The 22,581-nt window shown below is 46.3% G+C and overlaps 1 pseudogene; it reads right to left on the bottom strand.

The window, feature by feature from the left end:
* Positions 1-4,130: 4,130 nt before the first annotated feature.
* Positions 4,131-4,699, bottom strand: LOC103605052 (annotated as a pseudogene).
* Positions 4,700-22,581: the final 17,882 nt, after the last annotated feature.

Consider the following 22,581-nt stretch of genomic DNA (forward strand, 5'->3'; position numbering starts at 1 on the left):
GTTTACTCTGTAGGAATATATAACAAAACAGCAATCATCTACTAAAATAGGAACTTGGGAAAGGATTACAAAAGGAAAGAGCTTACAAATACTGTTTGCGTCCCACAGCATGCTGAAGTGATGCCATAACTGTTGCGGCTGGGAATGTTTCTGGAAGCTGGCCATAAATACATCACAGTACCAAGGGGAACATGTTCTTGTACAACCTGCCGACCCACGTTTGCCTCTTCTCAGATTTTTTTCTCTGCTTTATCACCCATAATTGGATAACTTTTCTCCAATTTTCTCCTTGCAACAGCAAAGATAAGGTTTCTGTTTAATCATCCTCCTCTAAGCACTTGCAATCAGCCAGGATATTGCTGCTTTTAAAATAAGACAATGACATTTAATGACTTTCATTTCTTCCCATACAAAAGATTAATTTGTATTCTGGAGTCATCGTTTCATTGGAAAACTCAGCCTATTCTTTTTGAAATGCTGTGATATGATTAACAACTCAATCCCTTCCTTATATTTTTAATTTTGTGGCTTTCTCTGCGTATATTTACCTTCATGGTCTGATTTAGCCTTTGCTTGAACATGAGGATAAAAGTTGCCTGCAGAATGGAGGGTTCATGCCATGTCCTCTTAGAGGCACCCCAGGAACCAACCTGCCCCATCTGCAGGTATTACTGGTGCATTAACAAGGTAGGACCATCACGATTAGTGAATGGAGCCTTTGGGACCTTGCTTGATGCCTCCTTAGCACAACAAATCAAGGCCCCCTGCTATGGTCTGAACATTCGCCCCCTCCAAAGCTCATGTGAGAGCTTGACTCCCAATGTGTTAGTGTGGAAAGGTGGGGCCTTTAAGAAGTGATTGGCTCATGAGGACCATGCTCTCATGAATGGAGTAATCCATTCGTGGAATGATGGGTTAATGGTTTATGGGTCATCACGAGTGTGGACTGGTGGCTTTACAAGAAGAGCGAGTGAGCACACTGAAGTGCTCTCGTCCAAGCCTTGTTAATGCGATACCCAGCATTGCCACGGGACACTGTACAGTCTCTGACCAGATGCATGCCCTGGACCATGGACTTCCCAGCCTCCAAAATCATAAGAAATAAATTCTGTTTCTTTATGAACTACCCAGTTTCAGGTATTATAAGTAATGGAAAACGGACTAATACGCCCCTATGATGTGACCTTAACATTCCCACCTCCCGTGGCCTCCGTCCACACACTCTCAGCTCCGACCACACCAGATAGCTCCTTATTTACAGAGTTTCCAACATATCTTCACATTTTCACATTTCTTTTCCAAACTTTTCCTTCTGCCCCAATGCCTTTTCCCAGTCCTTTCCATCAAACTCCTGTTTATCCTTCAAAGTTCATCTCAAATGTCTTGACCCCGAAGTCTTCACGGATTCCCCTGGTAGAGATGACTCCCTTCCCCTCGGGCTCACACGGTCCTTACCATTGAGGTGCCTGTGTCATTCTGCCTTTTGCGTTGATGTGAACAGCCACCACTTGCTGACCACTCTTGGTTGCCAGTCACAGTGGTGTCACAATTAAGCCTCACATCGGCCCTGTGCTGCCATATCATCCTGCTTTATTTTACAGAGGAGAAGGTTGAGGTTGAGAGAACTTCAGGGACATGCTCAAGTTCACACAGTTATGAAGAGGGCTTGGTGAGCTGTGGCTCAAACATCCTGAGTTCTGAGAAGGGGAAGAGTCTGAGGATTCCCCAAAAGAGAGGGGTCACCACAGCCATAGCCGATGCCTCCATGGGCAGTGTGGGCCACCTCTCTAAATTCACTGCAAAAAGTGGGCCGCTCCTCCCTCCAACCCCACCCATGCCCTGTGATCTGTTTTCATTTAGAAATTACCACATTAAACATGCAAACATAAAACCTTCTAAGATTTCTAAAATGGGGCCATGAATCCATGAATCAATATTAATAAAATGTATTTATCCATCACCTGTGACAAGGTTTTCACCACCAAAAAATCACATTGTTTCATGTCTCGAGCAGAAGGGGAGGTTTCTGCCAATCCTCAGGCCAAGTTCTGGCCTCAGCAACTTGCTTCTAATTCTTTCTGATGTTCATGGTGAGTGTGACCTGTTTCCTAAGAGAAAAGATGCCCTTTTGGGATGGAGTCTTAAGGTCCCTCTTGTCTGTAGCGCTCATGAATGACTTGATCCACTGTGACAGCTTCTTGGTGCCCCAAAGCTGTACATTACAGAAACTAGGAATTCTTATCACAAAGGGGTGAATGAGTAGATGCTGTCAGGAAAAAGAAATCGTGTTGTAACAGTTTTGCCTGAGAACAGAGACTGACTTATCTCTGCACAGAAAGCCCTGACCCATCTCTCTCTGTGACAGCTTCTTGGTGCCCCAAAGCTGTACATTACAGAAACTAGGAATTCCTATCACAAAGGGGTGAATGAGTAGATGCTGTCAGGAAAAAGAAATCGTGTTGTGACAGTTTTGCCTGAGAACAGAGACTGACTTATCTCTGCACAGAAAGCCCTGACCCATCTCTCTGTCTGCTCCCTGATATGCCATAACCCAGTGATTGCAGACACAGGAGTGGTCCCATCTTTCCTTCCAATGCCCCAACCCCAACCTCCACTGTCTGCTGCAGACTATTTGAACTGCACCCTGACCTTCAACCCAGCAGCACTCACTGTAAAATGTGCCCTCTACCAGATTGCCTATGGCCCAGAGAACTGTGGCAGGCAGAGCAGTAGGCACCTCGGAGATCAAGTGTCAAGTGGGTCTTAACTTTTTTAGGTCCCAGACACCTTAAAGAATTTGGTAAAAAGCTCTACACTGACAACAGCAAATGCTGGTGAGGACGTGGAGCAACACAAACCCTCATTCATTGCTGGTGAGAATGCAAAAGGGTACAGTCACTTTGGAAGACAGTTTTTCAGTTTCTTCCACAATTAAACATACTCTCACCCTATGATCCAGCAATCACACTCCTTGGTATTTACCCAAATGAGTTGAAAACTTATGTCCACCCAAAAACCTGCACATGGATTTCTAGTAGCTTTATTCATAATTGCCAAAACTTGGCTGCAACCAAGACGTCCTTCAGTAGGTGAATGGATAAATAAACTTAGCACAGTTTAATGGCATATTATTCAGCACTAAAAAGAAATGAGCTGTCAAACCATCAAAAGACATGGAGGAACCTTAAACACATCGCTAAGTGAAAGGAGCCAATCTGAAAAGGCTACATAGTGTATGATTCCAACCATATGACATTCTAGAAAAGGCAAAACTATGCAGACAATGAAAAACATCAGCAGGTGATAGGGGTTGGTGGAGGGAGGGAGGAATAGATGGGACAGAGAGGATTTTTAGGGCACTGAAACTGATCTGTATGATACTATAATGGTGTGTACCCACCATTACACACGTCCAGACCTATAGAATGTACAACACCAGGACTGAACCCTGATGTAAATTACAGACTTTGGGTGGTAATGAAGTGTCAGTGTAGGTCCATCGTAACAAATGTAACACGCTGGTGGGCGTGTTAATAGCGGGGGGGGCAATGAGTGTGAGAGGCAGGGGGTATATGGGAAGTCTTTGTACCTTCTGCCCAATTTCACTGTGAACCTATGACTGCTCTAAAAAATAAAATCCACATAAAAAAGGAAAAAGCCCTGCCCCTCTCCCCAGAAAAATGCACACACACACACACTCACAAGTGTTTATATAGTTTCAGGGGTCCACAGCCCTATGAAGCACCATGGGATTGAGAACCTATGACTCAATCCAAGAGAGGTGCAGAAAACCATCGAGACTGGCCAAGACCCTGCAGTCAGGGGCAGAAGTGGGGCAAAGGTCCAGATCCTGTATCTCTCAGGCAGTACTAGTCAGGCTGCCCCAGGTGCCCCCGCTCTCCCACACATATCCCCCATGGAGGCTCCCACACCTTCATACTCCCCTCACACTGAATCGCACACACCTTTTTCATGATCACACATGGGTCATTTATTAAGCTTTTTTTTTTAAAGAGTCTGTTAAAGAAATGCCTTATTAATACAAACGCACACAAACTATAAAGCACTAAACATAAACTACAAAGCACTAAGAAATTTAAGTATCTATGTCATAGCAAACAAGTGGCAACTCAACATCTGGGCTCGACAGAATGCTTGAAGGAGACTGCAACAGATTCGACTCCCACGGCAGAGGGGGCATCTTCACAGGCGAAGGGGGGCCCAGCTGGAACAGCTTTTCGAGCTCTCCGTCCTCATCGAGGGTCACGAGAGGTGCTCCACTCAAGGGGAGCTGTCCAAACTGGGGCTCTTGGGGCAGGTCAAAACTTTCAAAATCTAGAGGATCGAAGAGACAGAATTTTCCTGTTTCTGGATAGGTGTCATCTGAGGCAGGAACAGAGCTTTTTGCTTTAACAGTCTTCTCAGTCATCTTTTTGGCAGAGATGTTTGGCTGATTTTGTTTGAGGGGTCCATTAGTTTTTACCAATTTTTCTGTAGCTCTGTTGTCAGTTTCCAAAGCCTTTCTAGCAGTTTTAGGTAAGGCTGTTGGAGTATCAAACATTTTGCCAACACGTGGTGTTGAAACCTGAGATTTCCCATCTAGGGCTTTGACTGAAGGCCCAAACGCCAGCTTCAGCCCATCCTTAGGAGCCACACAGGTGCCTGGTTCACCAATTGCTTTATCAACAAAGACCAGGGGGCCGGCCCGGTGGCGCACTGGATAGTGCACCGCTTGGGAAGCGCGGCGGCGCTCCCGCCCGAGGGTTCAGATCCCACATACATGTGCCCCTGCTGATTTTTGAACTTTGTATAAACAGAATCAATGGTATGTACCTGTTTGTGTCTGGATTCTTTCACTCAAAATTATGTTTGGGAGTTTCATCCTATTTGCTGTATATAATTATGATTTTTCTCTCTTATCACTGTACAGTGTTCCATGATACACATATGCCACAATTTAATTATCTATTCTATTGTTGGTGAACATTTGGGTTATTTCCAGTTTGCAGCTATTACAAATAGTACACTATAGTGTGTCTTTTGTTGAACAAACGTACATAATTATTTAGACCACATACCTGGCCACAGGGTATGTGTATGTTCGAATTTAGTAGATAATGTCAAACGTTTCCCAAAGTAGATGTACCAATTTACACTCCCACCAACGGTGAATAGAGTTTCAGTTGCTTCACATACCCCCCAACACATGGTAATGTCAGCCTCTTTAATTTTAACCATTTAGATAGGTGTCTAATAATTTCTTTAATATTCGTTTCACTGATGATTGAGGTTGAGCAACTTTTCAGATATTAGTTGGTAATTTGTGTATCCTCTTTTGTGAAACATTTTATTTAGGTTCCCCCCCCCATTTTTCTGTTGAGTTGTTTGTCTTTTTATTATTGGTTTGTGGGAGTTTTTTTGTATATTCTGGCATGAGGCTTTAGTTAGAATATGTATAGCAAATATAGTATATCACTCTCAGGTTTGCCTTCTTATTCCCTTAATTGCGTCTTTTAATGAACAAAAGTTCTTAATTTTAACGTAGTTCAACTCACTAATCTTTTCTTTTATGATGAGTACTTTTTGTGTCCTACTTGAGAAATTATCCCTAAGTTATGAAGATATTCTGTACATTTACTTGTAGAAGCTTTAATGACTTATTTTTCACATTTATGTGGGTCTCTATGATCCATCTGGAATTGCTTTTGATATATGTTATGAGATAGGAGTCTATAATTTTTTCATACAGAAAAAAATGAAGTTGATTCAGTACCACCTATTAAAAAGGCTGTTCTATTCCTAATATACTGCAGTGCCAATCACCTTTGATGTAAATCAACTCATCTTGTGTGTGCAGGTCTATTTCTGAACTTTATTCTCTTCTGTTTTACTATTTTTTTATCCTTGTGCCTATACGATGCTCTCTTGGTTACTATAGCTATATAGTAAGTGTTGACATCTAGTAGTGTGAGTCCTCCAAATTTGTTCTTCTGTCTTAGCTGGGGTTTTTTGTTTGTTTGTTTGTTGCTTTCAATTTCTTCCTGTATTTTCTTATTTTTACCTGGGATCATTTCCTTCTACCTGAAGAAATGTCTTTGATATTTCTTTTAGTGTCAGTGTATTGACAAGTAACATTTTTTCTCTTCTTACTGGAAATGTTTTTATTTCACAGTTACTTTTGAAAAAAAAAAAATTTACATATAGAATTCTGGACTTCTTTTCTTTCAACATTTCAAAGTTGTTATTCCATTGTTTTCTGGCTTCCATTATTCCTGTTGAGAAATCAGTTGTAAGTATTATCACTGCTCCTGTAATGGTAATATCACTCTGCTGGCTGCTTTTAAGACTTTTCTTTGTCTTTAATTTTCAGCAGTTTTACTTGGATATGACTAGGGTAGTTTTCTTTGTATTCATTCTGCTTGTGGTTTATAGATCTTCTTGAATTTGTGGTTTGATGTATTTCTTCAATTTTGGAAAATTCAAAATCTCTTCAAATATTATTTCTGATTACTCTCCCTTTCCTCCCCTCCAATTAAACATAAGTTAGACCTCTCCTCACTATTTCCCCTATGTCTCCTATGTTCTTTTTTATAATTTTCATCCTTTTTGCTCCTCAGGCTTTAGTCTGGATATGTTCCACTGACCCATCTTCCAGTTTACTAATCCCCTCTTCAGCTGTATAAAGCCTGCTGTTAAACACGTCTATTAAGCTCTTAATTTATGCTATCGGCTTTCCAGTTCTATAATCTTTATTTAGTTCCTTTTATGGATTTCAGTTTTCTGAAGAAATTGTCCACCTTGTCCTCTATTTTTTTGAACATATCAATTACAGCTACTTAAAGGTCCATGTCTAAAAAGTGCAATATCTGATTTACCTGTGGATTTATTTCTGACATCTGCTTTTCTTCTTTTGATACTGCTTCTTGATATGCATAGTAATTTTTTATTGAGAGCCAGACATGGAGAAGGTCTGGATGATGCTGTCTTCCTCCAGAGAAGATTCAACTCTGTCATTTTTCAAACAGCAAGAGTAAGAACAGTTTACCTCCAATCCAATGAGGAACACTGCTGACCTGAGTCTCAGTAACTGTCTTTCTAAAACTCTTGTTCATGTCATCTAAGGGTGTTTCCCTCTATGTGTCCAATTCAGAACCCGGAGTATGTAGTAGGGCTCCTCCTCCTGGCTCTTGAATACAAATGATTATCTCCCAGCACCATGAAACTGCCAATAACTTGCTCTGTTTTTTCAGCCACTTTTTTCTCAGATTCTTAGCCTCTTGCCCTGTACAACTATGACTTAGTAAATGCATAAAGGAAAAAACCATCAAATATTGGGTTCACTTCCTTTCACTTTTCTTCTCTGTATGATCTTGACTCCTTAAGTTCTGGCTACCTAAGCAGCCAAAAACTTCGATTTTTGTCTCCCCAGCCCTGTAATATTGCCAAAAGTTCTTGCTAGCTTTTCTGCCTCTTGTCAAGTGCCTTTTTCCAGACTTCTCAGCCTTTTGTCACAACCAAATATCAATAAATTACCCAAAAGTAAAAGTCACATATAAAATATTGAACTGAATTTAATGATTCCTTCACTCCAAGATCTTTGCCTCTCAAATCCTGGGTATCTTGGCAGTTCTACAATGCCTTCAAACAGATGTGTTTGTTTTTTATTCTAATTTTGTGTGGATTTTCTAGTTGTCCTCAGTGGGATTGCTGGTCTTAAACAAGAGTCTCCAGCACACCCAAAAGATGAAATCACATTAGGGTGTATTTCAGCATGCAACTCAGGATCCAAACAACATGACCCCAGCTATTCTTACTAGTTTCATCTCCTATCTCTTCCCTACTTGTGCTACACATGTTGCTTTCACTCTTTTCAGCATATGTTCCTACTATTTTCCTTATCAGAAATGCCAATCCCACCTGTCAAACTCCTGGTCATTTTCCAAGACTTATCAAAAAGATCACTTCCACTTCCTCTGTGAATCCTGTCTTTATCCCGCCAGCAGAATGTGACCTGTAGCACTAAGCGTGGGAGTTAATCCACTCACCTAGGCTCAAGGAGAACATTATCTCATTTACATCTATGAATGAAATTGAAATTTAATATCCCTGTAGTAGTCAGCAATCTTATATGTAAATAGCAGAAACTCAAATCAAATTGGCTTATGCCAAAAAAAAAAAAATATGTATATATATATATATATATATAGGCTCAAATAACTGAAAACTCCAAGTGTAGCTCTACTTTAGGTACACCTGGATCCAAGAGCTCAAATTACACCTTTAGAAAGCTGTATTTCTGTATCTCTCTGTTTTGCTTTCTCTTGTGTTGACTTCATCCTCAAAACACTGCCCAAACAGAGCAGCACTGTCCAACTAGGGTTGCCTGGCAGCTCCAGGCTACAGCCTCCCAACTGCTAATTTCAAAAGAAGAGAAGAAATACCTTCCAACAGGTGCTCAAGCAAAAGTTCTGAAATTCTTTTTGATTGGATGAACTTGGTCATCTTCCCATCCCTAAATCAATCATGGTGGTCAGGGAGATGACATATCCTAATTGTGTGTCCAGGTGAAGTGGGACCAAACGCATCCAAACCATGAGTCCTGACAGTGGGAGAATAGTGTTCTGAGAAAACTTAGAGAGCTATTATCATGACTGCATGCTGAAAAGGCAGAAACCACATTGTCTCATTGAGGTGACAGCCCACCAGGAAGGATATTATTTAATCCAATTTATGAATTACACCTGGGGACCCCGCTATTCTCGAATGAATTGAAAACACAACAGCTTTGTAGACAACTTACTGCTCACTTTCTAGTGCCAGTATCCCACAGAATTCCACCCAATAAAAATCTGACACTCTATAACTTGCCTTACTGTTAATGCTTCTGGAAGCTTCCGTTCTTCTCTGGAACCACGATTCTGTCCACAATACTACTACTACTAACTGCAACAGCAACTTCTCTGACAAAGCTCAAGATCTCATTTCTCTATCTTGACTGAATCACTTCCAACAGGTAAAGAATCTTGGCTGTCTGCCCTACCTGGTGAGGATTACCCATCGTTTGGGGAGGAATTGGCAGTTTCCTACCCAGGGAGTTAGTTCCATGTTCCCTTTGTCATTTTTGGTCTCTGTGCCTGGGGTACGGGCTGGTGCCAGCACTTACTTACTGATGAGGTGGCGAGGGGTTGAGGGGAAAGGCTCGGTTACTTCCTTCCAGCTATCGTTGACCCCACCTCTCCTGCGGGTGGCTAGTCTCTTTCTGGGGTGATATCCGTCAATCAGACCATCATAGACAACAAACCTGCAGCCCTTCTTGCTGAGATGTTCTACATGAATACTGTAACAAATGCAGCAGGTCTTTCTTAAAGCAATTTGCTTACTTTACATTTTGAGGAAAATGCTGTTTTTAAGAGGAATAAATGATAATGTCAATGTGCATAACTTTTGATATAGTATCCTTGTTTCTAAGAATTTATCTTAAGGAAATTATAGTAGACATGCACAGAGATGCATGTAGGAGACATTCACTGAAGCATTATCCTTAATAGACAAAAAAAAAAAAAAAAGGAAAGAGCCTAAATTTTTATCAGTAGCAAAAAAACAGCTTAAGGATAGAATCTTTTGCAACCATTAAAAATTATGTGCTCAAATATTCACTAACTTGGGGAAGTGTTCAAACTACAGTAAGTGGGGTAAAAGGCTACAAATTAACACAACCCGTTTACTTTTTTTAAAAAAGAGTCATCTTTATATATAAATACACATAGAAGCCGGTCTTAAAAGATACACACCAAAATCCTAGCTGTGGTTATTGCTGCATAGCATAATGACAGTTGATTTTTGCCTTTTGCATGTGAAGAACCATGATCTCACTCCTTTCATAGAGAGATGGATAAATTTCCACATTCATCTTTGTCCGCATCAGCATCGGACCACAAACACAACATCTGTTTTAAAGAAATTTGCTTCTGTTAACTGGGCTCCAAAGGACAATTGTATTTTTTAAAGCATGAGTATTAGCCCAGAACATGGTTTTATTGCTGGCAAAAAAAAATAAAAAAATTGTCTTTTAATGCTATAATGTTGGGACGGGACCAACTTTCAAAACCAGAAGCAGGCTTTTGAGTCCAAGAGTCCCAGCTTGGACATAAAAATCAGAGGCAGGCCTCCCATTGGGCTGGTATTTGAGACAGCTCATCTTCACGGTTGGACTGATGGAAGATTCCCCTCCTGTTTTCCAAACTCTGAAATGCTGTTCTATTGTCTCTATAATAATAAGTTTGCAGGGCCGACCCCGTGGCGCACTCGGGAGAGTGCGGTGCTGGGAGCACAGCGACGCTCCCACCGCGGGTTCGGATCCTATATAGGACTGGCTGGTGCGCTCACTGGCTGAGCGCGGTGTGGGCGACACCACACCAAGGGTTGCGATCCCCTTACCCGTCACGAAAAAGACAAAAAATAAAAATAAAAATAAAATAATAATAATAAGTTTGCAAAGCATGAAATGTGTGACATACATGAAGCTTCAAAGGTCCGTTCCAAGCCCAAGGTTCTCTCCGAGGTGATGCAAATTGAAAAGAAGCTTGACCAGAAAGCAAAAGAAGGGGAAGGCCTGGGCTCCTCATCTACAGGTGCTGAGAGGCTCCAGGCGGGAATTTCCTCCTCATTTAGATTTGTGATTTTGACTCTGCCGGGATCCCTTTATTGTTTGTTTTTCCTGCTTCTTTCTACATCTTAAATTTGAGCATTATTTTAAGCAAAGTTGTTGTATGTTCATTTATTTTACCGAACACACTCAGAGCCATCTCAGCTGACATGATAGATGGTAACTGGGCTGGCTATTGGCCCCAAAGGCAGTAATTTGTGTTTTGAAATTCCTTAATTAGATATGTACACAGCAACTCTAATAGTCCCCGTAGAGGCACTGCGCCCGGCCAGAGTCCCTAAACACTGTCACAAAAACAGGAATAAAAACTTATGAAGGAAGAGTTTTAAATCAGCAATGAGGATAAATTGTATTAGAAAAAAATCTGTAATGTAGAATATAAGGCATTCTAATCACCACAACTATAATTGCAAAGCAGAGTAAATCGCTAAAAAAAAATTGTCTTCTATATGATAAAGAAGAATAATTAACTTTTAACTCAAAGCGGCCATCCTGATGTCAGATGACTTGGGCTCACCCGTGGGAAGTGTACGGACGACAAAGGAAATCAACCTCCGGAGCTGTGAGGAGGTGCTGATGGCTTCAGGAGGCTTCATGTCTTACTGCTTTACACAGCAAGACAAGCAAATGAGCCGCTAAAACCATCCTGCAGACCAGACTGCCTCTGCGTAAATGCTCGAACTTCACAAATAAAAAAGCAGTTCTGTTTTACAATGCACACTCTGGATTCACACGTAGCACGTGCGCCTCTCTACATGCACGAAGCGTTTTCACATGTTGCGGTTGGTGCAGGATCATGACAGCCCGATGGGCCCAGCAGGGTGCACGGCATCACCCTCATTTCACACAGGAGGAAACCAAAACTCAGTGGTTAAGTGCCTGGCCTATGGCCCCACGGTCAGAAGTGCTGGGGCTAGGACCAGAAATCCAGTCCTCTGAGCTGTTACCTGCAGTGCCAGGGCTTTTGATGCCAAGGACAGGAAAGAAGCCACATAGGTGTCACCTGTGCCATGGGGCATTGGCCCAGGCAGGATGCTGGCAGGGAGACCCCACAGCTGGCACCAGAAAGACTGGCCAGATATCACTGAGATGACGCAGTGAGGTGGAGTGACCACTGCCTGGAGCCCAGGGTCCCACTCCTGTGGGTGGTCCCAACTCTCCTCTAGCAGTGGCAGCAACCTGGGGTCAGATTCCAGTCTTGCCATCATCCCACCATTTCTCTGAACAATAGGTCCTCCTTCTTTGCATGCAGGTTGATACCTGCCCTGCATAATTCTCGGGGTTGTTGCAATGATAAAATGAGAAAATTCACACCTAGCACATAGGCCGAGAGGACCTGCTGGTTTCATCAGAAGAGAAACTGCAGGTAGTGAATTAGACATGAGAAGTGCTTGTGAACTGTAATGTGTTCACAAGTCTGAAGAGCTGTTATTGTTATTCCTCCAGCAAATAGTGTTGAGAAGACCTCAGGCACTGTGCCACGTACCCTGGGTGTGCCAAGGGTCAGGTAGGATGCACTTCCCATCCTTAGGGACCTTGTGCTCTAGAAAAGCCTTTCTTATTTAAGTGAAAATGTCCTGAGCCATGGGAGGGTCAAGAGCAGAAACCACAATACCAAGCTCTTTGTCAGGGCTGCAGGGAAAGATCAGCAGAAAGAACTTCGGAAGTGGGTACAGGGAGAGGTCTCGAGGGCCAAGAAGTTTCAGGACAAGGCGGCACCTCAGAGATCTTTCAGGACCTCAGGACTCAGAGGTGGTCCAAGGACCAGTAGCATCCACCGTCACCTGGGAGCTGGCCCCGCCACTCAGAAGCCCAGGCCCACCCCAGACCTGCTGACTCGGAATCTGCAGTTGAATGAGATCCCTGGTGCTTCGTGGGCACATCGCAGTTTGAGAAGTGCTGGTCTAGTGGATCCCAGCTTCTTTAATTCCAGCCTGGCTGAGGAGCTGCGCTAGGAAGCCACCCACATCTTCCCGTGTCCCCCTGAGGTCCCTGACTGGAGGGGCACAGGCAAGAGGCAGCACCTCTACCACTTGGGGCTCTGTCCATGCCTTTGATTCAGGGCTCCTATATGAAGGCGTCATTCCCCGGCCACGACATCTTCATGGATAGACCTCTCCCTCGCAGCAGTGACAGGGCTCCCCCCGCCGACCCCTGGTGTTAGCTCCCCCAGAGGCTGAATGCTCAATTATTTGAAAGGGGCTTCCGATGGTCCCCCAAAGTAACTTTTCTATCAGCTAAATAGGCTAAATGCTAAGTCAGACCATCCCAAACACACCCTTCAAGTTGGGCAAGCATCCCTCCAGCTGTTTTGCATGATGCAGTAACCAGCAGAAATGCCATTTTACTTATGGGTACGAGGATCCTGATCCTCGGAAGTCAGCGACTTGTTCGAAACTCACGCTCATTAGTAACAGAGCTGGGGCTGTAATCCTGGTGACTGCCAGCCCTCTGCATTGTCAGACTTCTATCACAGCAGGGTAAGAGGACTGGCCACCTCTGTCCCAGTTGGTTCCAGGAGGCCTGGCAGGCCTGGCTGGACACCCATGGGGGACACAGCCTCCAAGAACATGCTCTTAAATGCCTAAAGTGACCACGGTGGGATACCACTTCACACCCACTAGAATGGCTATAATCGTGGGCAGGAACAGAACAGAAAACAGCAAGTGCTGGCGAGGACGTGGGGAAGTTGGAACCCGCGTGCCTTGCTGGTGGGGACGTGTGACAGTGAAGCCCTGTGGGAAATGGCTCCTCAAAAAGTTAGACATAGAATCACCGTACAATCCAGCAGTTCCACTGCTGCACATGTATTAGTCTGTTTTTGTCACTTATCACAGAATAATACCTGAAACTGGGTAATTTATAAAGAAACGAAATTTATTTCTCAGTTTCAGAGGCTGGAAAGTCCACAGTCCAGGAGGCACATCTGGTCAGGGCCTTCTTCCGGCTGGGAACTCACCTGGGTCCTGTGGTGACCAGAGTGTCACATGGCAAGAATGGGCTGAGCAAGAGAGCTCACCTCCTCACTTCCTCTCCTTTTAAAGCCACAGAACCACGCCCGTTACTGCGTGCACGGATCAATCCACTCATGAGGGCACAGTCATCACGGTCTAATCACCTCTGAAAGGCCCCACCTTTCAAATACCATAGTTGGATCTCCCACCCTCTTACCACCGTCACAGTGGGGGTCATTTTCCAATGCATGAACTTGTGAGGGACACATCCAACCCATAGCAGTGTATATACCCAAAGGAATTGAAAGCAGGGTCTTGAAGAGGTGCTTGCACACCTGTTGATAGTAGCACGATTCACAGTAACCAAAGGCAGAAACAACCCAAGTGTTCATGGGTGGACAAAGAGATAAACAAAAAGTGGCGTATATGGACAATGGGGTACTAGCCAGCCTTAAAAGGGAAGGAAATACTGACGCATGCGATTCACAGTAACCAAAGGCAGAAACAACCCAAGTGTTCATGGGTGGACAAAGAGATAAACAAAACGTGGCGTATATGGACAATGGGGTACTAGCCAGCCTTAAAAGGGAAGGAAATACTGACGCATGCTACAACATGGGTGAACCTGGAGAGCCCCATGCTAAGTGCAACAAGCCAGGAACAAAAGGACAGACACTGTAATCCCACTCATATGAGGCACCTAGGGTTGTCACGGTCACAGAGACAGAAAGTAGAGTGGTGGCTGCCGGGGCTGGGAGGAGGAGGGATGGGGGAGCTCTCGTTCAATGGGCGCAGATGTTCAGTTTACAAGATGGGAAGAGTTATGGAGATGGAAGGCGGTGATGGACGCACAACAGTGTGAATGTGCTGAACGCCACTGAACTGTGCACTTGCAAATGGCCAAGACAGTAAGTTTTATATTATGCATACTTTCCTAAGTAAAAAAATAGACTTTGTGCCATTTTTTTAAAAGACCAAAATTCTAGTAATGATGAACATGCTAACAATATTGACTTGATCATCATATACTGTATATGATGACTGATAGTCAACTCTGAACCCCATAAATATGTATAATCAAAAATAAGCAAATAAATTTAAAAAAGAAAACAGCCCATTTAAAAAAATAAATAAATAAAATACTGAAATTCTGAGTATCATTTGTAGTCCTGTCCATGGACACTTTGCGCCAGCAGCGGCGGGTAAGAAATGCTCACACCTGATGTGAAGGGAAGTTGACTGACTTAGAAGTTGGGAGAGTTCAAGTCCAGACCCAGCTCTCTTTGATGCCTCCATGAACTTGGACAAAACCACCTGCCTTTTAGAGCCTTATTTCAACTGCAGCCAAAGCGTTTGATAATCCCTAACATCCCTTCCAGATTTCCAGTATCAGAGGCTTCTCCCCAGAGTTCAGTGGTCCCCACATTAGTTTGCTTGTTAAATATATACAGATGACCAGGATCCGCAGGTTCGGATCCTATATAGGGATGGCCGGTGTGCTCACTGGCTGAGTGCAGTGCGGGCGACACCAAGCCAAGGGTTGCGATTCCCTTACCAGTCACAAAAAAAATAATAATAATAATAGTACATACCTCATAGGGTTGTTGTGAGACTTCAGTGAAATAAATGAGTTCAAGGATATAAAGTGCTTAGAACACTATGTCATAAATAATAATAATAATAGTACATACCTCATAGGGTTGCTGTGAGACTTCAGTGAAATAAATGAGTTCAAGGATATAAAGTGCTTAGAACACTATGTCATAGGGTGGGTCCCCTGAATCAGACTGCAAGACTCAGATTTGCATGCAGGAGGCTTACTGGGGGGGCCCTCAGAGATCCGTGCCTGTTCGAGAAAAGAGTTGGACCATAGGAGAACTTGAACGGTGATGAAGTTGCCACAGTGGTCTCAGGTCAGCCCATGGGGAGGTCTGGGGCCCTGATGGCCCTTCAGCCAAACCGAGGTCTTTGTGCCTCCCCACCATGGACCAGTTACTGGGTGCAGCTACCCACTGGGAGTGGGCATGATCTTGGACAAGGCAGCCCTGGGCAATTCCCAGAGAGGGATGCAGCAGGCAATTTCCCTGGCTCGTTGGGAAGGGCCTCGGGGTGGCACACCTCAGCATCCACGACACCTGCCTGCAGGTGCGAGTGCCGATAGGACCCCACCCCTCCCCTGCTCCCCACTCGTGCCCACCCCGTGTGCCATCACCTTCCTGTGCATACCACCGTGCTGCCTGCGGTGACCCAGAGAGTCACTGCAGACACACTGTAGGGGGTCTGAGCATGTCAGCCTCCCCCCAGGCACGTGACTCAGCTGTCCCCGCCCAATGGCAATGGCTAAGGCCCACAGAGTGCATACAGCCAGGCGTTCGCTACCTGATGAACTCACCCAGTCCTCTTCATACCTCCTTGCAGGAGTTATTCCCGTCAATCCCCATTTTGCACAAAGGGAAACTGTGGCTCAGAAAGGGCCAGGGCCTTGGCCAAGGCCACAAAGCTAGAAAATGGCAGAACTCAAGCTCGGGGAGTCTGGTCCCTGAGAGTGAATTTAACCACTGGGCTCTCCTGCCTCTCCACTGAGCCCATGGTGTGAAGGGATCTGAGTGGATGTTGGTGTGGGAATGAGGAGTTTGTTCTGCAGAGACACCTGGAGAAGTCAGCTTGCCATGTTTTCTGGCCAAAGGACTTGAAAATGGGGACCGAGTTCTCCTGAGCTGCCTCGGTGCCCCGTTTGCTGGGTAGCCTGGGGCAGCACCTCCCTGTCTGGGCCTCCGTGTGCAGTGGGGGTCAGACACCGTTATTCCTCTGGCAGCATCCGTAGGCCAGGGTTAGGAAGTAGTAATACCTCCGAAAGAAAGCCCCTCTATGGAGCTGTGCCCAAGCATTTTTCCCTGTCTGCAGGATCTCCCTACCAGCCCTCTGCCAACTTATGATGGGGCCACAGATGCCCCGTGAAAAGCCCCAGGCACCCTTGGGCCTTCCAGGGCTCACTTCCACTCCGTGCCACCAGCTCGGCTCCAGCTCTGGACCGCCCATCTCCTCCGCTGGCCTTGCCCAGCGCCTGATGCCTGACACTTAAGAAGCGTGGTCCATGGCTCCCCACTCCACAATAATGGGGTTTCCTGGGCCAAGCCTGCCCCACCCCACCCTCTCCAGGACCGAAGAAGTTACGGCCCTGGCACCCACTGGGCTAGGAGAAGCAGCCAAATACACAGCAACCAGGAGCAAGATCCAAGTTCACTCTGTTCCAAGAGGTCACTTCCAACAACTTGTCACAACCTCTGCTTCTCTGGTGTTGGGCACCCAGACTATACCTGCTCTACACCAGCATCCTTTGGTTCTCAATACCCCAGAGACAACGTTGATCTCTACCAGCTTCATGACCTTGGCCGAGGACTCAGTGTCCTCATCTGTAAAATGGGAATAAGAAATCTTCCACCTGAAAGAGCTCTTAAAGAATAAACCCGGATAATGCAGAGTCGTGCCCAGCAAGTGTTGGTAACTATTGGTATCAACCATGCCCCATGCTAGCCCAAGAGGAAGCTGGCACTAAGGGGTCCACATGGGTCCTGCATGGCAGGGTTGGCTGCTGCAGGGGCACATCCACGTTCAAAGCCTCAGGGGAGGAGGGTGCATGAGAAAAGGGGGACAAGTGGAAGCCTGCCAAAGCCCAGCCTCTGAAGGCAGCCACTCAGATCTTCCATCCAGACCCCTGGGCCTCCCTTTCCCTGCCCAGGCTGCGGCACATGGCAAAGCAAGCCCTGATTTAGTGGAAAGAGCAGTGGAGTTGGCGTTTGAGAACCTAGAGTCTGCAGGCCAGCTCTACCCTGAGCCACCTTTGCAGCTGAGAGAGGTCAAGACCAAGGTCACACTCTACTTGGTGCTGAAACCAAGACCCACCTCGGGCCTGACTCCAGAGTGGACAATTCCCACCAACTGGTGTGCACTGACCCATCAAGAGTATGAAGTGGCACAGTCAGGGCCCAGTCCAGCGGCCTGGCACCCGACCGACCCAAACCCTGAGACTCCATGGCCCAGCGGCGGAATGTCCTGATCAAAAGGACCCTCGAAACTCATTTCGTCTAATTGAGAGTCTTTGCAGAGAAAGGGCTGGGAAGGGGCTGACGTGAACAGTAAATCATTTCTTTGGGAAGAAGAGAAGCTTCCCTCAGAAATTAAGGAACGGCTGTTGACAGGCCGGACCATCAGAACGCCAGCTGCCTAATGAAGCAGTAAAGGCCTTGGTCCCCGGCTTCTCCCTGCCCTGCTCACACATGTACAATTATTACAAAAATCAAAGAGAGGAATGTTGCCTTGAGATATGATTTCCATACTGGCGTGGATCTTATTATACAAGCAGTACCATACGCTCCGCCATCATTTTGATTATACGCGCCTCTCATTTGCACTATTGAGCCATTATCTGCAGTACATTCATTACGTTATAAGAAACTGGAACTCTATCCTTACAATGAGTTGTAAAAAAGGATTTCTATTTTTGCAGATTGATATTTCAGGGGAGAACATTAAACGGCAAACATTATTTGTGAAGTTTTTTTTTTTAACATCAACTCTGAAAAGAAGGAAATAACCCTGATATTTCTAACAGACAGAAAAAGCCCCAGGCTAGATGCAAGAAATGATTGCAATTTAGAATGCGTGTACTATTAGGGACTCCTGATTAAATTGTAAGTTCCTTGAGAGAAAGAAGTCAAGTAGATGAAGCTGGGGACACAGCCTGGTGGTTGGGAAAAAGCAGATCTTGTACTTGGAGAACAGAAAGACGTGACTTGAACTGTGGCCTCCAGAATCACAGGGAGAAGGGAAGTTTCCTGGGGAGAGGTTGGGTCACCCATGAGTCTGGGTGAAATGTTGAAGGTTGCCAAGTTCAGGGCTCCCTAATGAGAAATGCAGAAGAGGGTTTGTCTGGTCGTGACTCAAAGGCGAGTCAGCCAGTGCCCTCATCTGAGCAGGGCGGCTGCCAAGGGGAAACGCTATGCAGGTCGTGGCCCACGGGCCCTCACTCTGGAACCCGGCTCTCGGCCACCAGGCACCAGATATGAAGCAGAGACCTCCTGCTGCAGGAGCCACACAGGGGCTGTGATGCAGGCCGCCCAGAACTCACACCTGGCTCTGCCAAAGCCAGGGACCTGTGTGTCCGTGGACAAAGACCTTTACTTCTCTGACCCTCAGCTTCCCCCTGGATAAAATGTGGCTAATACCTTGTCTGCTAGGACAATCCAATAAAGCTACAGGTAGGAAAGCCCTTTGAAAAAGGTAGCACTGCTTATTAAATTAATAATAATAATTTATTTGTTATTACAAACATTATTACTCTTTCCTACTCAGCCTGGTGTAAATCGCAAACCTCGCTCCATCATTCAGGCCCAAGCTCCAGTGCCACCTCCAACGCGGGGCCACCCCTGACACCCCATCCAGAAGGGCCACGCCCTCTGCCCGCTCCCTCACGGGCACTTTCTTTCTCTTGAATCACTTTTTACTTCTGCCCTCCTATTAGGTCGAAATTTTTCAAACTTCAGGTCACAATCGATTAGTAGTGGATCATAAAATTAATTTCGAGGGTTGCAACCAGCTGGAGTCCAACACCTGTTCCTCCTATTAGGTCGAAATTTTTCAAACTTCAGGTCACAATCTATTAGTAGTGGATCATAAAATTAATTTCGAGGGTTGCAACCAGCTGGAGTCCAACACCTGTTTGTTGAATGACTCTTCGTTAATATCACGGTTATTATATTCCTGCATCATTTACTACTTGCACGCATTTGGGGTCAGGGAAAGCATGCAGTTTCTGTCTCTGGGCAATAACTCAGCTGATGGGAAGGGCCAGGTCTTCAGCATCTGTTCCTGCAGAATAAGTTCTCTTTAGAGATAGTTTTTCCACTCGCGTCAAGAATCACCCAAATACTCCCTCCTCATTAGCCGCAAGCCTGGGAGGATTAACACCCGCCTCTTCTGTTGCTCTCCATGGCCCACTTGGCTGTGGATGGGGCTGCCTCAATCTTTAGAAGATCCTTTTATACACTGCTATATTGATTTTTAAAACATTTTTAGTCGACACAATGAAAAGCTCACCCAGGGGTCTTCCTTCAACTTCAGAGTTGAAATCCATACCTTAACCCCTTACTGCCCGGAACCTACCTCACCTCAGAGTGACTCTGGGGGCTGTGGTGGGACCAGATTTTACTTGTGTGGTTCTCTAACCCCTTTTAGGATAAATATATTGATTTTTGAATAAACATTTTCATTTTCCCATTCTCTCCAGTTTCCTAATTGCTTGACGTGGAGCCTCCTGGGCTATATTGCATGTTGATCTTTACCTTATTTAAGAAAAGAAAAAAGCCCCGAGTGTTATTTTTAGAGCTCATAGCTCTTTATTTATGTGATCCTGTGTCTCTGGCACAGGTTCATTAATTACTTTCCTTCCCACTAAGAGTGGGACTGGATGTTGAGTGGTGCTGGAAGGTTCACGCACCCTTTTAGCTCTCGGCTTAAATCTTCATAGGGGCTGGAGGTGAAGGTTCTTAACCTTCCTTTCCTTTAGCCCATCCCCAGGCCCAGGGCCCAGGCTGGCATAGCTCTGTAACCCCTCAGGGAGGGCAGGGCCTGATTGGGGGCGTGGGGCAGTCAGGGAGAAGACAGCACAATGGAACCTCTTTGCCTCGGGGGCATTCTGTGCCACTCGGGTCTCTGCTCAGGGTCTCCAGACACGCAATAGCCTTGCAGACGGCATCCACAGCCCTGCAGCCCATTCCAAGCGTGCTCTGCCTGCTCCATCTGCTCTCCATGGTGAGACCATCTACCCCAGTTCCTAGCCCCACCCTGGGCCTTCCAGAGCCCGCCTGGCAACCTTTTCTGCTCCATCTGCACTTCCAACCACCAGACTGAGAGGCCAAAAACTCGGACCACCAGAGATAAGGTAGGGATTGTTCAGGAGAGCCTACCCTGTGCCAGGCCTGTGATGTAGATGAGAGGTGTGGTCCCTGCCTCGAGGGGGAGACAGTCACGGAACCCCTGAGAGTGGGGCCAATGCTCAGGTAGAGGTGAACACAGGGCACTAACATGGAGTTCAGGGAGGCTCCCAGACGTGGTGACCCCTGAGCTACAGGCTGAAGGAGAGAGCAAGTCAAGGGAAGTGGGTTGAGTTGCATAAAAGGCCTCTTAGAAGCTACCAGTGGAATGACCACTCAGATGACAGGATGCTGAGTCTGAGGAGCCTGGGCCCTGCAGGCTCGGCTGGGTCGCCGAAGAGACGGTGGGATTCTCGTCTGCATGGAGGAGGTAGCCAAGGTCTAGGTCGGCGATTAGGTGATGTGGTGGAGCCCTCATGAGTGGGATTGGTGCCCTGTAAGAAGAGACTCGGGAGCACTGGTTTCCTCTCTCTCTCGCCACCACGTGAGGACACAGTAGGAAGACAGCTGTCTATGAACCAAAACTCGGGCCCTCACCAGACACTGGACATGCTGGCACCTTGATCTTGGTCTTCCCAGCTTCCAGAACTGAGCAATCATGCTTGCAGTTAAAGCCCCCCAGTCTTTGGTATTTTGTTTTAGCAGCCGGAACTGACAAGTGCAAAAGCCAGATTGTGGGGGGTGGAGAGAATGTGGGAGAGGAGGAAGGACACGTGGGAGTGTAGCTGACCCCTTCAGAAAGCTTCATGGAGCAGGACACAAATGGGGCACCCTGCGAGGGACAGAAGGTCCTGGATGAGCAGGACGCATAACACGTGCAAAGGAGAGGCAGCCAGAGAGGGCAGGAGCATGGCACCCCCGTGGCGCTGTTCCCAGTCCTTGTCATCATGGGGGATTTTCTCCAGCAGCACCTGCAGTCCTGCTGGGGGACGGTGGAGGCAGATAAAGAGAGACAAGCAAGGGAAGAGGGGGGTTAGCAGGGCTGTGGTTTGAAGAAGCAGCAGACCAGGCATCAGGGAAGCTGGGTCCCAGCCCCCATTGACGACAAGCCAGTCACCCCAGGCGTGCTGCCAAAACCCTGTGAGCTCCAGTTTCCTGTTCTGCAGAATGGGCTTAATATGTCCACCCAGCTTCTGCCAGAGGGACGTGACAATGAAATGGCCTGATGGAGATGGATGTCCTTGGCACATTGCAAAACATGAAAAGAGTTTCTGTTGGAACCTGGGTCCTTTGCTTTTAAGCATTCTGGTACTTAAAGTCCAGAAGCAAATCGAGCTGTCTCTGAGAGGAGTTGTCCAACAGCCATCACTGGAGAACGGGACCTCAGACTGCCCAGTCACTGGTCAGTGAGCCACAGGGTAAAGGACATTTGACTGACAGTGCACCTAAAAGATTGGCTGGCAAATCCCTGTCATCATATGGATTGCAAATGTTCATCTATGAAAACCATTCTTAGCTGTGGGCTGCACAAAAGCAGGCGGCAAGCCCTGGCTTAGAGCGTGGCAGTTGAAACTGGAAGTAAGAACCCAGCCCCTCGAGAGGAGTCAACGAAGCTGCAGTCCTGGGACGGGCGGGGTCCGCCAGGGGAGCTTCCCAGGAAGGCTTCTCAGAGGAGGCGGGGCTGGAGCAGAAGCTCAAGAGCAAAAAAGACAGTGCAAGGTCAAGGGGTGAACCAGGGAGAGGGACAGTTTGCATTAAGGCACAAAGTACCCTGGAGCCATGGCTGGGAGTCACGGCGGGAGGACCAGGGCTCCTGAGGAAGAAGCTGGCAGCACAGAGCTCACAGAGCGGGCTGGACGACCCAGAGCCTGCTGAGAGCCGCAGGGGCCACTGTCCCACTGCAAGCAGGGAAGAGGCCTGCTCAGGTGGGCATCTTGGAAAGACCTCCTGGGCACCAGGGTGGAGGAGGAACTGAGAGAGCTACCGCCAAAGTCCAGGCAAGCAACGAGAGCCACAACAAAGGCAGGAGAGGTAGCGGCTGCACAGGAAGGTGGGTGGGAGCCAGGCAAGGGCCCCTTGGGAGAGGAGG

The sequence above is a fragment of the Galeopterus variegatus genome, unplaced genomic scaffold (genome assembly GCF_000696425.1).
Source record: "Galeopterus variegatus unplaced genomic scaffold, G_variegatus-3.0.2 Scaffold5560, whole genome shotgun sequence".
Classification (NCBI taxonomy): domain Eukaryota; kingdom Metazoa; phylum Chordata; class Mammalia; order Dermoptera; family Cynocephalidae; genus Galeopterus; species Galeopterus variegatus.